The following is a 6,981-nucleotide window of genomic DNA, read 5'->3' as shown; positions in this document are numbered from 1 at the left end:
TTATTGGCTGTTTTTATACTACTAAATGATTTTGCCAAATCTCCAGGAAGTTCTTGGTCAGGGTGGATAGATGAGCATACAAAACACAGGACCAGTTCTTGCGGCGTAGGTCCCAGGTTTGGTTAGATTTTGGTTTAGACTATAAAAACATTGTGGTTTTGGTTAAATATTGAAAAAGAATAAAATTAAAGTACCATTTCTGTCTCCACTTTTCATCTTGCCTTATGGTTTCTTACATTGCTGTTAGGGAATAACGCCGTTACCGTTACTGCCAACGTGTTACTATATTTGGAGCTGTTTTTTTCATCAGACCAACTAGATCTCTGAGTCTGATCTGAGAGGCAAATACTTTTTTTTACTGTTCTTCCTTGGTTAGTGGGCAGTGCACGACGCAAGTGCATACATGCTGACGATTGGCTGAGGTTGAGTAAAATGTCATGGTAAGCCAATCAGAGGCAGAGTTGGGCGGGTGTTCGAAAGCACGCATAGTATGGTATGGCGTTTTGAAATCAAGGAGAGGGTTAACTTTTCCTGCTACAGATTTTCCACCGTGGTCAGAAATAACAGGGGAGACACTTTGTTTCTCTCACTATATGACTCTAGAGTCGCTACTCGCTCGAAAGCTAATCGCCGTCACTCTCTCACTTCTCCCTCGCTCTATCACCTACTCCCCACACACACACACACGCCGGCTTGACGCACACACCAGCGCACAAGTATAAACATACGTTATTTGCACTACAAAGAGTGTATATATTTGTTATTTATTTTTGGTATAGTGCTTAACAAGCATAATTTAATTTTCCCCAGTTGTGGCCTGTTGAGGTGTTGTGTTATTTGTATCGATCCACTATATAAACATAATATCTACATACATGGCATTTGATTGAAGGCTAGTCTCACTTTGTCCCACAGCAACATTAAAATAGTTTAGATTTGTGTACATTGTTTCTGTTAATAATGTATTGTATTAAGGTTCCATTTCATTATAATATTCAGATTTATCATAAATAATTGAACATGCACATATATTTTAAGTTACATTAAAGAGGGGTAGGTGGAGGTGGGGTCACATTTGAGCATTTAAAAATGTACTTGAAAGTAACGCAATAGTTACTTTCTGAAGTAACTAGTTACTTTCATAATTTGTAACTGAATAACTAATTTAGTTACTTTTTGGAAGAAGTAACTAGTAACTGTAACTAATTATTTTTTTAAAGTAACTTGCCCAACACTGCTTATAATTGGATACTCGCCGATACCGAGTACTGATTCGAGAACGTAATAATCCTTCTGGGGTCTGAGGGTGTTTTCAGACACAGATGATTTTGGCCTGCTCTGATATTGTTGTCAATTAGAACAAATCTAAGCTGTATTTAATTACCATGCCTTTTTGCTATTCAAAACTCAGTGCCTGTAGGCTGGACATTTCCCTGAGCTAGTGGCAATAAAATGAATAATATAATTCCTGATATCAAAATACTGAGGGAAGTTTAGAAAGAATAAAGAATGCAAAGTATGATGAAGTCATTCGCGTGTATATTAATTAGCCATGTGGATTTACTGCTCCAGCTGAGAGTATGGTTTGTTTACCCAGCAGCTAAGTTCATAAGATCTCGTCCAAATTTAAAGACTCGTGTCAAACTATATTTAAGTTAGACTACAAAAAGACAGCTTTCGTTTTAGCTTGTTTGTAAAAATTCGCTATTTGCAGAGTAGGCTGTGGTTGTAACAGCGCGGTGGAAAGGCTGCATTCAGACAGAGCAGATTGAAATATTGCTTTCTTCATGTTTACACCGGTTAAGCTGTTGAGAGAAATTGGACTGACACTGCTAATCAAATATCAGTGGTGAAGCTTACGGCAGAAATGTCTTACAACAGGCTGCGGACGTGCTTTTTCACGAAGTCATGCAGCTTTGCTACAAGGTTTCTGTGATGTGGTGACAGCTGGGAACCTCATACCTCGGCTCCAGTACACTGAGAAGACATGGAAACCCAGTATTATCAATGACTGACAATGGCTGGTCGTCAAGTGCAATGTATTGGGTAAGAGCCTCTGTTATTTTTACAGCTAAAAATGTCCAAACAGTTAGCATTGCTTCTCTTCCGCCACCTACCTGCTCGATGTTAATGTCACCATAAGGTGGTATCGGGTGTGGTAGTATCAGAGTTATTTTATGATTACAAGTACATGTGCACAGCATCGCTGTGTTTACAATTTTCAGTAAACACCATATAAATGTAATATAAAGCTTCATACTTTATCCACTCAGTTCCAAATCAAACCAAAAGCTTGTTCTGGGTTTTTGGCAGGCTAGGTTACTCCAGAGCATTGCTGCGTCTCAGATTTAAGACTGAATTGGACCTTTAGAACAACAGTTGAGTATACTAAGGCCGGCCTATGACTGCTGATAGCCAATCATAGTTTGGAAAAATGGGGTAGCACCAATTAGATTTCAGGTTTGGCCCAGGCTACTCCCTGGACACGCCCCTGCTTTAACCTGGATATTGTCCACTCAAACTTTGGAATGGAGGTAAAAGCCTCAAGTGACATTTTCTCATTGTAGATCTCAAATGAAAAAAATCTGATTTGGCCCTTCCAAAACAGGGATTATTACATCCCCAATTAATTTCAGAAGTGGAGTTAAAAATCAATAATGAATTATGTATTTTCTTACCACAGCAGACACAGAAATACATATATCTACCTTCATCAAGGTCAGGTTTTGTTCTCATTCAGACACCACACCTCTGAGTCACACCAGTGACAGGACGTGTGCTCGGTGGATACCTCCATAAAGCTTTGACACTTCATTGTTTCAATCTCACCTCATCAGGCAGATATTCTCTGAGGTGATATGTACTATTAGAAACTGTGGAAGTGTAGACAAACTTTTTAATATTGTTGGGGTTGGACAAAACATAAAATTTCTGAAATAACAACTTTTGTCATTTTGGGGCATTTTCTGAAACAACCGATGATGTTGTTATACTTGGGAGGAAAGTCTCTGGGAAAGAGCTTGTGGTTGAGGTTGAGTTTGCCCACTAAAGACTCTACAAACGCAGTTCATCCCATACGGTTGCCTTATTGGAGGATTGTCTCCTTCTGGTACTTATGCATTCTCTAACAACTCTGAGGAACTATACTATGCGTCCCACAAAGGCACTAACTCAAGTATCGCTAGGCTGAAATCTACCATGTAAATGATAACACCTCAGTTAGATGCTGGGGTGTAGTGGGGTTGATGTTATTGTATGTGATCACGGAGGAAACATCAAAGCCCAGAATACCACATATCTTTAGACCAATAGAAAACAACCACAGAAGAAAATGTTCCACTTGACTGGCCAATCACCGCTTATTCTTCCTTTAATGGAAAAGTCTGCGCAGGGCATGATATCTGTAAGTGAGATCTGTTTCGCTGTCTTTTAACTTTCGAGCATCATCACATATGGACGGTCTGCATATTTTCCTGTTCATTTACTTAGGTAATTCTTTTAATACAAATTTTGGATGATTTAATTACAATTGATAGGTTCCATTTTGAGAATCATTTATACCAACATTCTCATTGCTTTTGTGTGAACTCCTGTAACACTGGGCACATGTCCAACTGTTTTTACAATTGTTTTTATTTCAGGAGTTGTTTCTTGCAGTTATGATTTAGTTTCTGGATCCATGTTGAAGGTGAGAGTCAGACCAGGAGACAACATCACTCTCTACTGTGACTGCAAATTATCATCAGGAGTATACATAGTGTGGTACAGGAACTGCTCTCATGAGAATCAGCCTTCTCTTATCCTTCAAGTACAACATGGTCCTCAGAAGATTCCCCCCTCGTTTCCAATTTGTGAGAAACTTTTCTTCTAACTCCTATGACCTGCTGATCACGAACATCACTGATTCTGATGAGGGCCTCTACTACTGTGGAACTAAGCAGTCAAGAGTGGAGGATAAAGAATACATTACTCATACATCTGTTTACAGATATGGCAACATCACAACAAAGATCATATTGGGTAAGTATGCTGGCCTGACTTGTCTTTGTGTGACTGCAGTGAATGTAATTATTTGACTAAATGATCATCATCAGTGTTGGGAGTAAGAAAAAGATACAAAAGTAGCACAATTTCGGTGATATTATATATATATATGTATCAATCTATATATTACAATCTCAGTAACGCGAGTAAAAATGCAATTTAACCCGAAATTTAGTGGTGTTTTGTTAAGAATTCACCAACGGTGCGAAAAACATTTCGCCACCAGAGAATAATCCGTTAGTAAAAGAGTAAAGCTGCGTTGAAGAGAGGTGCTGTCCCGTCACTGTTCCTGTGGTCAGAGCCAGAACCAGAGACGGTACGGACAACATCTGTGTCCCAACAGGTAACGGTACGTCAGCGCGGACAGCAGTGTGTCCGAGCAACTGACAGCTTTAAACATGTTGGGAATAATGTTTAGGCTTCCTACACGTAAATATTACCATTACATTTTATCAGCGGTGGAAATGACTGTACAGTACCTAGGCCTGCACGATTAATCGTTATAAAATCGCAATCTCGATTCACCCCTGTTCGGGATTTTAATTTTTAAATGACTTCGTTTTTTTGTTGTTGATAAAAACAAATAATAATAATTAATTAAGTATATCCATTTTCTGTTACTTTATACTTCTACTCCACTACAATTCAGAGTCAAGTATTATACGTTTTACTTTGCAGATTCAGATTAATAATACAAAATCTTATGAATAAATACATTATGATGTAATTAATTGGATAAAGATGAGAATTTGTTGATCCTGTGGTGAAATTCACAAGCTTCCTGCCAAGTCATACTTCCGCGGTTATTTTGGTGAAAGTAACTCAATAGTATTGTAAAGCATTACAATTCAGAGATATTAATATTGTAATATAACTAATTACTCTCAAATGACAGTAACTAGTAATCTATAATGCATTACATTTTGGAAGTAACTTGCCCAACACTTTTTAAAAAGGTGAACCATCATGAAGTCTAGAGCACCATATAATAGCACTTATACAACATTTACTGTATGTGAAGATTATATCCGTCAACAACCTCCAATCTGACCTAAATAGTGCATGTTTTTTACAGATTATTCTTATTTATATATCTGAACTGTTGTAAGTGCACCCAAGTTTCCCCATAGGTATTGTCATGCATAGTGAGTTTGGGGATAATTTTACATTTAAAATCTGAGGCTCAAACAAGGTTAAAGGTTGCACATTGCACTTAATGTTGGAATGAGCTCAAAGTCTGATACAAATAGACATTATGCAAATGAGAATGGATATTTCTTTAAAAGGCAGTTCTGATTTGGGGCTAAAGTTAAAAAAAGTCTACCAACCAGGCAGGGTCAGCACTGCACATGGGTCTTGGCAGAACAAATAGTAACGTCAATACAGTATAAAAAAAAACTTTGAGTTCCCCACAAACTCCACTGAATTCTATTTAAATCTAACAGTATTTTTATTGTAGGAAGTATCTGAGGCTCCTAGTTCCTGTCTTCATGGAACAACTATTTCACTTATGTCCACATACAACTTTGATCAGGAAAATAAACAATTTTGGTGAGATCAGAGTTTAATGAAGCTAATCGACACAACTTTGTTTTAGATTCAGACTCCTGTGTGCCTCAGCACTGTGGTGTGTGCTGGACGCTGCTGTTCTCTTTGTGTCCAGCTTTCGCTGTTCTCTCCTCTCTCCTCTCCGGTTTTCTGGTTTATCTCCTCTGTCAGAAAAAAGGTAATACTGTATATCTCACAAATATCCATGATACATGATACAAAATTAATTTCAACCACAAAGAAACCTGGATTAAGGTGTCCTCTTTGGATCTGTGTTTGAGTTTGGGTGTACCATGCTTTAGTGAAGCTGTATTGATTTCTGCAGCTAAAGAACCTGAAGCTGATCAGCAAAGACCTCAAACAAGACTGAATCAGGTAGGTGTAATAGTAGAATATAATGAATGACGACATTAAGTCAGTACACGATCATGATTCTAAACACCAAATGTCAAATTTTAGGATGAAGATGTGTGTTATGCTGCAGTGGAAATCCGTCAAGCATCACAGAGATCAAAGAAGAAGAAAACCCAGAGTTCTGACTTCTGCACATATTCTGCCATCAATACATCTAGGATGTAGAGAGCCTAAAGAACAGAAAAGAACAAACATAATACATTGTAAAATGATGATTAATGATGAATGGTATAAATAATTCGGGATGAGTATAAACCATTCTGTTTCTTATCAGCAGGGTGCGATTTTCCGAGGGGATGCGTGGGATTTCCCCCTTTCTGGTCTATATCCCTGCTTCTGCTGAATTATTTTTTATCCCCGATTAGGACAAAATGTAACAAAAAATGACAGTGAAGTTTAGGCTCAAAAACAACTAGCAAAGTTTAGGAAAAAGATCAGATTTGGAATAAGACATTCCCAAAGAACAAACAAGCGTTTCCTCGGTGAAAGTAGTTTGTTTTCGCCAAGAAGTGAACTCTGCTCTCTGGCTTGAAAGCACCGTTTTATGTTGACACCACGTTGTGGTATTTTATTTTGAGATCAGAAAACATCCCCCCCCCCCCTCTGCTTTTTTCACAAATCACACCCTGACTTGATACTAAACTCTACAGAAAACCTACTTGTTGTTGTTGGTGATTACAATTCAACATCACTTTTGTGATTAAAATCGATAACATTTAATGTCTGTAACATTTAATAGAGAGAATAAAATATATATTTAAGGACATATCATACAAAAGCCAAGATGGCTATAGTTTAATTTTCTTACTTTGCTTATTTGTTTAAAGGATGGCCCGGTCGCAGTTTACAAGAAGTTACAAGACAACACAGAGGTGTCAGTAAAGCCAACCTCAACCACATCGTGTGGCACCTTGTAGTCAGTGAAGCTCACAGGAAACTCACAGTAACAAACAGCCCCTCATACGGCTGCAGAGC

The 6,981-nt window shown here is 38.0% G+C and overlaps 1 long non-coding RNA gene across 1 annotated transcript; it reads left to right on the top strand.

Moving 5' to 3' along the window:
- Positions 1–3,401: 3,401 nt before the first annotated feature.
- LOC144529830 (uncharacterized) lies at positions 3,402–6,664 on the top strand. The gene is made up of 5 exons (XR_013503055.1): positions 3,402–3,489; positions 3,642–4,020; positions 5,642–5,770; positions 5,918–5,967; positions 6,052–6,664. It is a non-coding gene; the product is annotated as an uncharacterized LOC144529830 (long non-coding RNA).
- The last annotated feature ends 317 nt before the right edge of the window (positions 6,665–6,981 follow it).

Source organism: Sander vitreus, chromosome 2 (assembly GCF_031162955.1).
Source record: "Sander vitreus isolate 19-12246 chromosome 2, sanVit1, whole genome shotgun sequence".
In the NCBI taxonomy this organism is placed as follows: Eukaryota; Metazoa; Chordata; class Actinopteri; order Perciformes; family Percidae; genus Sander; species Sander vitreus.
The sequence above is the reverse complement of the archived record's forward strand: the minus strand, read 5'-3'. Positions and strand labels throughout refer to the sequence as shown.